Source organism: Temnothorax longispinosus, chromosome 11 (genome assembly GCF_030848805.1).
Source record: "Temnothorax longispinosus isolate EJ_2023e chromosome 11, Tlon_JGU_v1, whole genome shotgun sequence".
NCBI classification, from domain to species: domain Eukaryota; kingdom Metazoa; phylum Arthropoda; class Insecta; order Hymenoptera; family Formicidae; genus Temnothorax; species Temnothorax longispinosus.
This window is the reverse complement of record NC_092368.1, coordinates 4,560,263-4,573,291: the sequence shown is the minus strand read 5'-3', so window position 1 is coordinate 4,573,291 and position 13,029 is coordinate 4,560,263.

Genomic DNA, 13,029 nt, shown 5'->3' with positions numbered 1-13,029 from the left:
ATACAGACAATAGAAAACGGTCTACGTGTTCGGTCGCGACAACGACCGCGCTTAGACAGTCGGCGCGAAACATATGTTTACCGTCTCCGCAGGCCATACATATCCGCGATATCGCGAATTGAATCACGCCGAAATTCTGCCTGGTTGCGAAAGTACGCTGTATCGAATACCGCGTGTGCGTTCGTGCGTGCGAGCGAGCGCGCGCGTACACGCACACGCGCGCGTTCCGCTCCGCCGCGCGCGTCTCCGTCCCGATCCTTCCGCCACGGAAAGGCAACCCCGAGCCGAGTGCTGAGTTTGGTGCGCTGGAATAAATGTACCAGGGGTGGGTTTCTGGCGTGTCATTGTACGGACGATTACGCGATGCCGGCCGACCCGGCCGGAGGGGCTGATGGAAACGCAGAGCTGCAGTGATCTCGAGCTAGCCGGCCGAGGGTGGAGCGGAGACCGTTGTTGGGTTCCGGGGCGAGCGAGGGTCAGGAATGCGTTCTGAAAGGATCGAACGTTTCCTCGAAGCGTCGCGTCGCCAGCCGCGATGCATCGAATTCTATCTGCTTGTTTGCCCAAGGGCCCCATTGTTGCGCCCGGGGCAGTTTCACGCGCGTGCCACACGATTTCCTGCCTGTCACGCGCGTTCACTAGTCGCGCTCGCGCGACTTTCTGGTTTGCTTTTGTAGCGGGGAAAGGCATTCTGAGATCCTCCGCCGCAGGATCGGGCCTGGTGTTTGCTCTCCGGGAGAGAGCGACTTTGGAAAACAAAATTCTCGAATAGACGGAGAACCGACGCGCGACGTTGGCCTTTCGATCGACGAGCGTACATTCCGTCGAGTCGCGGGGTCTTTATAAACATATCTTCTGTTGGTTAAAAATATTTCACATGTTTTGCCAGGATCAGATCTAATGTTTGCTGTCTGAATACGATTCGCGGTAAATAAAATTCTTGAATTAGACAAATTACTACCAGCTGTCAATTAGGTATCCATTTTTAATGTGATACTTTTTATAATTTTATCTCTTATTATTTTTCCATAGTCCTTATTAAAAGCTTCTTATTTCTTTGAGCGCGTCATATCCTCTAGAGTGCCACAAATTCCTGTTTGTCACGCGTATCACTTTGCCTGAAAATATCTCGTATCCTCTTAGAGCCAGATTTGATGTTTACTTATTCGATCGAGGTTTCCACTAAAACAAGAGACAAATCCTTAATTTCAGCTTAACCACTTTCCAAGTATGATATGATGTACACAGGCCATAAATGCACATCCAAACTTAGCAAACGCAACTCGCGGGGTAGAGTGACTATTATTATTACTACTAACGTCTTCCCGTCGCTATTATTGCTACTATACCATTACTCACCGCGGCTTAGGCTCATTAGGCGAATTTGCTAGGCGCATTTGCGTCGCAAGTTTTGCCAAGCAGAAACGCCCGCGAGAAACGAGAATTTTCGCGTTGTCCCTAGAGCCTCGCGCTCGCTCTCGCCAACATTCGCGCGCTCGTTTCCGCCAGCGTAAACTTCCTATAAATAAAATGCACGCTTCTCCGTCGTTTCCGTTCAAATTTCGTCGCTGCGAAACAAGTAGTAGCGGCACGGCGACCGCGTTCGCGCGCGGCACGCAGGGCCGCACGGGTTTTACGGCGCCTGTAAAACTTTCTAGCCTTGGCGCTTCGGTTCGCAGCATCTCTATTTCGGGACTCCCATCGCCGTTCCGTTCGAGCTCTCCCTCGCTGGATGCCGCGCACTAGCAACCCTCCTCTTTCTCTCTCTCTCTCTCTCTTTCTCTCCCTCTCTCTCTCTCCTTTTATCCGACCGGCGTACGCACCCGCGCGACGTAGCAAGAGAAGAGCACTTTTCGCCTGCCTCAAGCTCAATGCCCCGTAAGTGATTACCCGGAAAAGTGCTGCAAATTGCGTAATCGTCAGCGCATAGTGTGTCGCTAATGAAAGTGGTAGCGATGTTAATATATCGGAAATAACAAGCTGTTAGATACACTCTATTTCAATCGGAAAAATCGAAGATTCAGAGAAGCAGCTTTGAAATCTTAACGGAAAAGGAATAAACCTTAAATGTTCTTAGAATTAGAATCGGAGTTTTGAGACATTTTTGTAATTATTCTGAGAGAAAATTACAAATAATTCATAATTATGTAGGTTTAGAAAATTACAGGTAACATTGATGAAGCGATATTCTCATATATTTTTGGGTTTTTGCTGTAACTTTCGTGCAAAAAGGCTAAACAAATGTTTAAAATAACGGCGATAATTGTTGCAGAAGGACAAATATTTGTACTATTAACTCGATGAACGGAAAGTTTGTTTCGCAACCGCGGCGGAATGATGGGTTTGACTTTGACAGTAATTTTAACATTATTTTTCATCGGGCCGCAGTTTATTTAGGCGAACAAATCTCTTTCCACTCTGCCATCGATTTGTTTATACGCAGATGAAGTGAATACGAGCGCGGCGTAGTGGATGCGCGAGCACTCTGGAGGACTCTCGAAACTTTTTATCTATACATCTCCCGTTCACTTATGTGCCTTAACAAATAATCATTTTTATCAAGCAAGTGATTATTTTCTTTTATTCGAAAAAGATCTGTTATTTGAAAGAGAACAAATATACGCTGTTAGAAAAACGACACAGGAATTAAATATACTCTCGTAAAACGAGATAACGACGTGATAGCCAATTAGTGATGTATGATTTTATTTAGCAGGTACATCTAGAAATTCACAAAACACATGAAATTTAGAGGAATACCACAATTGATAATATTACATATATCGTGTGATGTAATAATCACAATTTGATATATATATCTAATAGATCCTGCAATACTTCTTTATTAGTCCTTTATCGTTGATACTACCTACCGACATCCGTTTAATAGCATTTCAATTAATGGTTCACGCCTGCTATCGCGACGCCACGTGGCGCTTATCTCACGATTCATTGACGGGATTCGAATATCAATCGTCTTGATGTCTATCGTATCGAGCGCGGTGCATCTATTTGCCCACATCACAGTGTTACAGTCAGGCGGTTGCGAACATCCCCTCGCTCGACTTCGGCTCCAGCTGCCCCTAAACGATCCCTTTCGCCGCCGTACGCCCGATAGACGTCGAATGCGGTTACACGCACGTGCGTTTCGCAGCGTGTGCTTGAGCGGGCGATAAGCGGACGCCCGAGAAAAGGCAGATCGATATCTCACGTCTCTACGACGCGGCGGATGAGGCCCGCGGTAAGCCCTTCCTGGGCATAAATAATAGAATTACAGGAGAGCGATGTAATTGTTACGAATTGCCGACGTAATTTATGAGTGCCCCCGGGGTGGGTGGCCCCGGGGCGCGCGCGTTTTATCTCACTGCGCTACGCGGACGTTTGTCAAATGAAATAAAGCCATTATTGAGCTGGCGCAACGTGAAATGTCATCGCTATGTCAACGAGCGTCAGGTAATTTCGCAAAAATTGAATACGTCTTATTGAGATAACTCTGGTTGCACTTTTCAATCGGGCTACGTCCATACGATCTCGGCGAATTTATTTGAGAAATGTTTGCTCGTTCCTTACACTCGTTTGTGAATTTTTCCGCTTTCGAGTCGAAGAGTCCCGGGAGAAAAGTTCGCGATTGTCCGGGAGAGATTCGACGGATTCAACTCGCCTCGTAAAGCAGCGAGATCCAAGAGCCACTCGAGGCCCTCGAAGTGTATACTAAAACGTGGTTTTTGCCTCTTGTTTTTTTTTATCGCGGTGGAAACGCACACAATATCAAAGTGCTGCTGCGCTCACAAAAACGCTAATGCTCTTTCTTCCCGACGCTTTCGAACGCAAGACAGACGTAGAAATGGATTTTTGATGGTATTCAGAAACGCATTCTTCATGCCGTTTGCTCGAACGTCAAAAAAACAAAACGTTGGCAAATAAAATTAACGAAAATTAGCCGTGACGAAAACCCGTGCTACTTTATTGTTATAGCGTCCGTGCGTAGCTACTTATGTAGATTCACGCACGGGTTACGCCTTCTCGATTTCCTAGAAGATTAATCGTCCTTATGCGGGCTAAGAAAATTACTCTTCCGGTTCAAAGCGTGTGCGTAAGATCGTAAATTACTACTTCCAATTTATCCCTCCTGACAGACGATGATGCTCGGTTATTACCATCCAACTCGTTTCACGAGATAACACACGTTATACGTTATCGTGTGTGTATCTTTTATGCACGACGGAAATAGACTCGCGCCAGTTCGTATAAATAATTTTGACAAAAACACTCAGAAAATTAAAAATCGAAAATGCACAAAATTTTTATAATATTTTTCTTTTGAATAAATTTAAATTTGGTTATCAGAGTTTTTTTTCCACCGAGTAAATTTTCACGCGAATTAATTCGCAATTTTCACGTACCATTTTTATCCTCTCTGCTTACGTTCACTTTTTCAAATATCTATTTTATTTGTCATTTATATTTATTTTAAATTTTCTGCTTATTCGGAGCTAGAGGAAAATTCGTTCGACTATGATATCGGGTCATATGACGCGCCCTTTCGCGGAAACGATTACACGGAAAATTTGGAATAAACGTCGTACACGATCCCGTCGAAATGATCAACCCTCGTTCTATGAGAGCCGACGAAACGGCTAGACATTTATTGCATCTGGCGCTTGCTTGACGTTGCGTACAGGCAAAGCACCTAACTGGAAATGGACTCTCTTATTAGTGACTCACGAGAAACGTTTCGTGCTCCTCCAGGCGGGCCAGCTAGCACGAAACGTCCACGATGACTAAGAAATATCGGGACTGGTCGATATCACTCCGACTGCGAGCGATTCGGGAATGACGGACTTATCGCGCTAACGTTAACGCTCGAGGTGCGCTCCAGCGTTTCCTCCCTGTCACGAATGATCAATTAATCATCCGTGAAATATGTCATTTTTCTCAGCTCGCGTCGAGTCCGAGGGAAACCCCGGAGCGAGCTCTGTATACCTGCGACTTGTTGACACGCGGACGTTAAATTTTAATTCTCGGTATTTACCGTTTGTCCGGCGCGGTAAATTTCAACGAACTTTCTTAATTCTTTCGTGGAAGTCATGACTCGTCTTCCCACTTTCTCACGCCTCCTTCAATTAATTAATCGTTCCTCGCGCTCTGCGCGTCGTAGCCGAAATTATATATCGCAATTTGTTAATTTAATCGTCAGTAGTCCTCGCGATAATATGAGGCTGTATCTCCTATTCGGTCGCTGCTACGCGTGCATTTGCTAATTTTGGGTCACGATATGTTTACCAGGCGCATCCCCCGCGCGTGCCCTGAAATGCATTGCTCGTATCGCATTCGCGTTCACCAGCTGCGCTCTCTCATCCGCGAAATACATAACGCTTTTCGCGTCGCCGAAGATGGGGATCTCGCGTCAAAGCGAGACTTGTCGATGCAATCTTGCCGATGCGAGTGCGATACATATGCGCTCGTCGCAGAGCGATGAGTCACGTTTGCCATACCGTGACGCATGCTGCATTATTTTTATGGTGTTCTCGCGTGGGCGCTATGATTCACGAGCCTACAGGCTTTTCCCGCCACCCCCATGGCGTTCGAACTGTAAAGCATCCCTCCTCGGTACTATATAGAACGTCCCGCGCTCGCGTGAATGAATCGCCAGAAATCCCACGCGGACCATCGCGTACCGTCGCCTCGTTAATTATTCCAGGTGGTGCGCGCGATTTTGATTAGCCGTAAACACATTCGGCGATCCTCGTGGGACGTATCGAGGTATTCGCCGCGTGTTGCTCTCGCTCGGGGAAATACGTTTGTTGGCGCCTCGCGCGATGACGGCAATTTATTCCGCTGTTCTCGCGGATTTATCGATTTCGCGATTGCTATCACCGCGCTGGTTCATGATTGTATCACATATGTTATTAATGCGCGATCAAACTGTAGTATCAAGAGAGTTTTTCAGTATTTCAATTTTTTTTTTAAAGAAAAAGTGAGCCAATGTTGTTTCTACTTAGATAATATTTCTACTATCTGTTTCTACTATCGGATATTGTTTCTATTTAGATAATATTTTTTTACATCATACAAGTATTAATATTACAATAATTTTTAGTGTCACGAGGGATTATCATCTGATAGGCACAACGTAAAATTTTTCCTCGTTTATTACATTTCTATTTTTTTTTAAGACATTTAAGAGTCTCTTTGACAAGAGAAAATTCTCATCAGAATGTTATTACAGTATATTATGCTTTATATAGCACGAATGATTAGAAAGAAGCACTTATGCATATTTATGCATATACTTGCTTCCAATCTGGGATTTTATTCTGAATTTATAATCTACTTGGTAAAGAGTAACTATGATAAAGAGAAAACGAAGTATGAAGATACATATATATATGTATGTTCACCCTTTCAAAGTACAAACTCGCATGAATATGAATCTCGTAACTTGGATCGTGTAAGTGGGGAAAGTTAATATGTTTTATCCATCTCGAAGTGGCCCCTTACCCCTTAACGCAAACTCTTATGGGCGAGAGAGATCAAACTTAAGATCTGACTATAAACTTGCTATTTTTACGCATATACGAGATACGCGCGTATACGTTCTTGCTCCAAATTTCTCGAGCGCGAATTTACACTTCAATTTATTTTTACGGTCCGTATATTTCTTCGCGTACTTCTACCTTCATATCGCACCTCTTATCACTCTCTCCGTAATATTCCCGATCGGCCGTCCCGGAGTCAGGACGCTTTTTGAGGCCGGGCGGCCTTGAGGATCTACCTCCGATAAATCTGGAAATTGCCGGACGAGAGGCGTCAGCCACGCGACTCGCCCGGCTGACTTCGAGAGCACTAATGCATCGATAAATCTTGTGGCGTTTCAAGGCGTCCATTCAGCTTAACTGACACATGCTGCGGGTTCGACGCTACGTGCATGTGTGTTCCGTATACGCGTGTGTAGCCACACGCACGTGTCCCGATTCCGTCACATTTCCCGTTGGCGCCTAACATTTTTCGTTCGCACTTAGCGGCGTGGGGTCCTTTTCCCTCGGACCTCGGTCATCCGTGGCACGAAATTAATGAGAACGAGAAAGCGGCTAGATCAAGGCAACTACAGCAGAGGAAAAAGATTAAACGATACGTATTCAGAGACTTTGTTAAAGAAGTATCGTACTCTCTTTTTTTTGCGGAACAACAAAGAAATATCGTGTCGTAAAAGAATAGTCGATTTTTTGAATGACAAATTTTATTGATTCGATAAAGAGATATTACTGTCATTCCATAGATCGCAAAGCTGCTTTCCGCCGCCTTAATTAGGACGGAATTCTTCTGCGTTCGACATACACCTGTGTTGGTATTTCGACCGCGGATCGCGCGGCACGTTCGGCGCGCGCAAGAATAATGCGACGCGTTAAAGCGACTAGAAAATAGCAACCGAAAAATAAAGCAGCGGAACACACCACACAGACGACCGGCGTCGCAGGGAACGAAGGACGCCGCGCCGATGGGAGACGCGTCGTTTCGCGTTTTCTGGCGCCGAGAATCCAGCATTCCCGAATTCTTCGAGTTTTCGCGGCCGTTCCTTTCGCCGTTCCATCCGCGTATACGGAGGCATAAAGCGATCTTTTCTTTTTCCTCTCTGTGTCGACCGCATGCTTTTAACCCGACGCGCGAACGGGCCGAGAAAGATATAGAGGTATCTACCATCGACGCACGGGAGAAACAAACGAAATGGAAGAAGCCGCGGCAGAGTGGCGAAACAACTTTTTAATTTTAACCATCGTGAAAACTTATGTGAAACGCGCGTTAGTCGGATGTAAGTTACAACGTTTTTACACTCAACTCTGTTGAGAGCTGTTATTTCGTATGAAACATGAAGAAAATTAAATCACACGATGCGCTATATTTAAATTTTGAAATGGTGATTTTATTCGGCTACAGAACGAGAACTCACAATCATTGTGTGGCTTGTTCATGAATGTGTTCTTATTATATACTAATTTATCCACCGATCCTCCGCCAATCCTCCGCCGGCCTATAATTAATATAGCAATTTTATAAAAATGACATAAAAATGAAACGATATATCTTATACGCAGAAAAATATCCGTAAAAAGTACAGTTAGTAAAACCATGTATTTATAAATTAGCATTTTCATTTTGTACAATGTATATCTAACCTTGAAAAAAAATTACAACACGATATAAGAATAGAGTAGACCTGATTGATAATTACATTACGTAATACTGTATAGTGTTATTATGACATCAGTGCCTTTGAGAAGTTCACTTAGACGAGTGCTTTGAAGTCACATTACAAGATTTTCCTAACTCCTCGGACTCGTGATATTTTGAGAACTTTTATCTCTCCTCCAAAATTTGACACAGAAATAGCGCTCTTTTATGTTGTTTTCGCTAGAAATGTTGAAATATGATAGAACGGCGTCTACTTTTGCTCCATAAAATTAATTAATTTACTATATTTACTTCTACGAAAAAAGCTTTTAGAAGATAAGTTTTGAATTAGGGTATATAAAATTGCGTAAGAGAATTATTGAAAGCCATCAGAAACGACATCGACGAGGAGCCGTAAATTGGTGTATTATGCAATTTTCGTGCAAGTGGAGAAGGGTAGAAAATCGGAAGACATCGTTGCATGGCGACACGCCGCGAAGATGTCGCAAGCGCGCGTAAAGAGGGATCGGAAGAGACCAGGAGAAGCTCGCTTGCGGAGGAGCCGTGCGGCGGAATGTCGCGATTTCGCTCTACGAGATTGGACCGAACGTTCGCCGGCCGGCATCGCCAAAATAGAGGCGTGCACCTGTCCCGTTAGAAAAGGAAGAATCTTCTACGCCTCTTCTCTATTCCTTTTTCGTCTCCTCCTTTTCGTCCTCGCTTTGCCCGTCTACTCTCCGCCGTTCTGCCTATTCCTCGTCCTCGAAACTTCTCTCACACGCTTTCCTCCCCCTCGGTTTCGTTTCGGTAATTCGTTCCTCGTCGTGCTCGCCGCGTCCATTTCGCCATGCCTCTCTCTCTTTCTCTCTCCTTTCGTCTTCTTGCGGACAGAACTTTGCGAGTTCTTCTCTCCTTCATGCATGACGCTTCTCTCCGCGTTGCTCTCTATCTTCTTCCCTTTGCACGCTGTTTGGTCGTGCGCGCCGTAACGCTATTTCCGTCGACACACGCTGCAAACGCCGTAAGTCGCTTAGCGGACGTTGGACATCGGGTACGAAACATCTGATGTTGAATTTCCAATAAAATAGGGATCAAAGTACCGAGATACCTGCATGGAGCTACATCAACTCACTTAACACCTAATAATACTTTTCTATTATACTCTTTTATGTATTGGAATATATATGTTACTTATTAGCGAGGCAAATCGTGTTATACTTTTGAAAGCAAACAGGCGAATTCCCAAGCATGCTTATCACAATATCGAATCGAACTTAAATTTTATAGGAATTATATGAGACTACCATGGATTCCTCTTTTATCAGTTTAATCTCTGGTTCTCTATTAGATCCAGATAACATCATCATCGATTTCTTGGTGATTCAAATCATCAATTAAAATACACTACTTTCTGTGGAATTTAATTGATTTTTTCTGATATTATACAACAGAGAAATGTCTATACGCCACGGCATTGCGATACAGTGCCATTGTCGAACTCAAATGTAAAGATCTGAAGGGTGCGCGTGTTTTAACGGGCTATATATAGATCGACACGTGTTTTGGGACTGGACCTCGACGACCTGCACACTCTCGATAATGCGAGGAGGATTTTTTCTTTTGAAATCCGAGACGCCAGTAATGAGCATGGCGCTCGCCAACAATTAGTCGACAGTTTTATTGACTGGTAGTGTAAAATCGGCCGTCTAAGTGGAATCCCGGGAATTAAAAGCGGGTGTAGCGCGATATAAATTGTTTGTTCTCGTCCGCCGCGTCCGGGCGAGTCGTGAAGAACGCTTTCTAACCCGTAACACAAAACGATCTCACATAATTGAAACTTAAGGTCACTTACAAATTGGCAAGGGTTAAAGGGCAAACGTGCTCAAACGCATTGCGGCCTGCATATACAACGGGAAGCACCCTATTAAGTCACGCTAAAAAAAGGGACGTAGATTGTTGCAATTTTAGTTACGAACTTAATCTCACATTTTTTAATCGCCATATTTACCAAGTGCGTATTAGTTAATTCCGAAATTAGAAAAAATTAATTATATTAAAATAAAATTCTCTTAGAATTAAATCTGAGACGTCAACGTGGGAACATCCCCCTCTTTTCTTTCATTCTATATAAATTGTAATAAAATATATATTTAAATATAAAACTTTACAAATTTAAAAAATACCAAAATCTTAAAGGATTTAAGATATATTTTATAAAAACACGGTATACGCAACAATTCTGATTTGCCTATCGTAAAAAGTCGTGAGAGTTGACATCACAGTGTGTGAATGTTAATAATTAGAACCTTCGCTCTACTCTATACGAAACCATGCTCAATAAGAAAAAGCTAAAGGGTGTTTTCCGAGACGTTCTTTTTCACAATGATGTTTCGTGTGACAGGGAAGGACAGTGAGGAGCATTTGTGCGTTTCGTCCCACGGGAGCAAGTCGCGATGAGGTGGTCCCCTCCCTCGCTTTCTCCACCCTCCCGCGGCTCTCTGGTTTCGTTTTTCCTTGCGACGAGATTCCGCTGGCAAGCAAGTATCAGTCAAAACACAGTATCACGTGGCACGAATCCGTCCACCATTCTGTCATGGGAAACGCGCGCGGGAGAAGCTCTCGCTCGGCGAAGACTCGGTCGTCGCCGAATATCTCGTACTGCGTTCTACGGAAAAAAAAGGGAACGAAAAAGATTTGACAGATGTATACCGCGGTTCCCAAAGGCATCGCTCGACCGGATGATAAATCGCGATCGCACAAATATCACGTATGGCAATTCAGTTCTGCGATCGATTACGTGTATAGCTTGCGTAAAATGAATCCAAAAGAAATTTTAAAGGTAATTCATTGGAAGTGATATTTTGTTGTAAAACTTTACGCAGACACACTGAGGAAACTTCGGATGAATGAAAATACATGTGGAACGCTTTCTACGGAACGCTGCTTCGGAAGGATACGTGTTTCCTTTTATCGTGACTTTTCCGTCGCGACACGAGGAGAGAACGAGCCGTCGGATTCGCTTCGCTTGGATTTTCCACTTTCCACTTGGTCCGACTTGGATCGAGGCGAACAGCCGCGACGTCAGTGAAATTGCATAAAACTGCGACACGGAATGACACACTGATACAATTTGCGCGAGGCCGCGACGATGGCAGAGTAGGCATCGTCATCCAAATATAAACGAGTAAACGGATCAGTCTACCGACCGTCTGGTAATTTATCCCGCTTTTCTGAGATTATCCCGAGAACCCCTTGGCTGACCGTTCGGCTCGTCCCCGCAGGGCCGCATGAATGTAAAGGCCGTTGCACGAGATGAATAATCCGCCGTCGGTCCTTGAGGAGAGACACCAGGCATTTTATCAAGAAGCTCGTAGATATCTAACGCATAAATAATAACTCAAATAAGATCAACAAGTCATTCTGGCGTTTTATATCTCTAGAATAAAATAAATGTAATCAAAAAAGGAATATATTAATTATTTAGGGAAAAACAGAGCCATTAAAAATAGGGAGAAATTCACATTTGTCGACGATGACCGATGGGGATGGATAAAAGCCAAGAGTTAAGAATTTGCGGCGTCTCCGCGAGAGCAGAACAGTTGACTATATCTGTGAGAGAAACTGCAATATATTTATATATGTATAATAATAATCTGTAATACAAAGTTTTAAGCGTTAAATTCAGCAAATATCGAAATTTGATTGAAAAATTTGGTATTGAATCATCTTTTGAATTTTTCGTAGCAAACAATAGTCGTAGAAAATAATTAATTAAAGCGCACATAAGTAGACCGCGATAAGTGCAATCAATTGGACACCTTCTAACGCTGAAATGACCGACAGCAAGCTCGACAGCGATTCGATTTACGCAAAGGCCATGCTGTTTTCGCGCCGGTAAAGGTAAGTTTATAAATATACTCCGGGATTTTCAAAATAGACGTCGGACAGTCCGTGTCGCAAACCGCATGGAAACGTCCGGAACTCGATGGAAATTCAAATATCTCCAGGCACGTAGGTTCGGTGATTTAAGACACGATTTAAGCTACGCTCGAGCCAATTTCTCGTCGTATTTATCTCAACCGAAAATTATTCTCGCTGGTTACATAGTAAATATAGATCTATGACGTTTTGAGCGTATATACGAATACAGAAGAATAATCCTACTAAAAAACATTGTATCACACTTGAAGCTTCTTTTTATTCGAATAATTCTCCGCACATGTTGTATATCATGTATCATCAAGTGAAATCTTTTTTGCTTTTAGCAAGAGCAAGTTCAACGAATGTAATTTGGTCCACTTAAAAATTTGCGTCGATTGCTTTCGAACCCGAAGAATATTTTCTCCAATAATTTTTCTAGGCTTATTCTTTTTTTATTTCTTTTTATTGCATTTTTAGTTATATTTCTAAAAAATTCAACACATCGGTAGACTGAGCTTACTATTGGCGTGAGCAAACGAATTTTAACGTCATTTAGTAAATATAAGTCTTTTACGTTAGTCACTTTTCAAAGCCAAGAATTTTTTACAATAATTCACAAATAACTTTCTATTCTTATTCATTACAGTTGCTCCAATTTCAGATACAATGTTTTGATATTAAACGCATCGTTGAATTTCATTTTCTGGCTGAAGCACATGAGAAAGTTTTAATGAGAGTCGTTTGGAAAATGCAAATTTTTCCGTCGTGGCCATTCAAAACCATGAAAATTTTAATAATAAGCCAAGATCTTTTGATATAACTCGCAGAAAGATAATCCCATTTGTATTTATTTTTATTGCCTCTTATAATAAAATTCTAGGTATAATATATTGTAACGTTGGAGATTTCGTTAAATCCTGTTCTCCGAGCGAAGGGCAC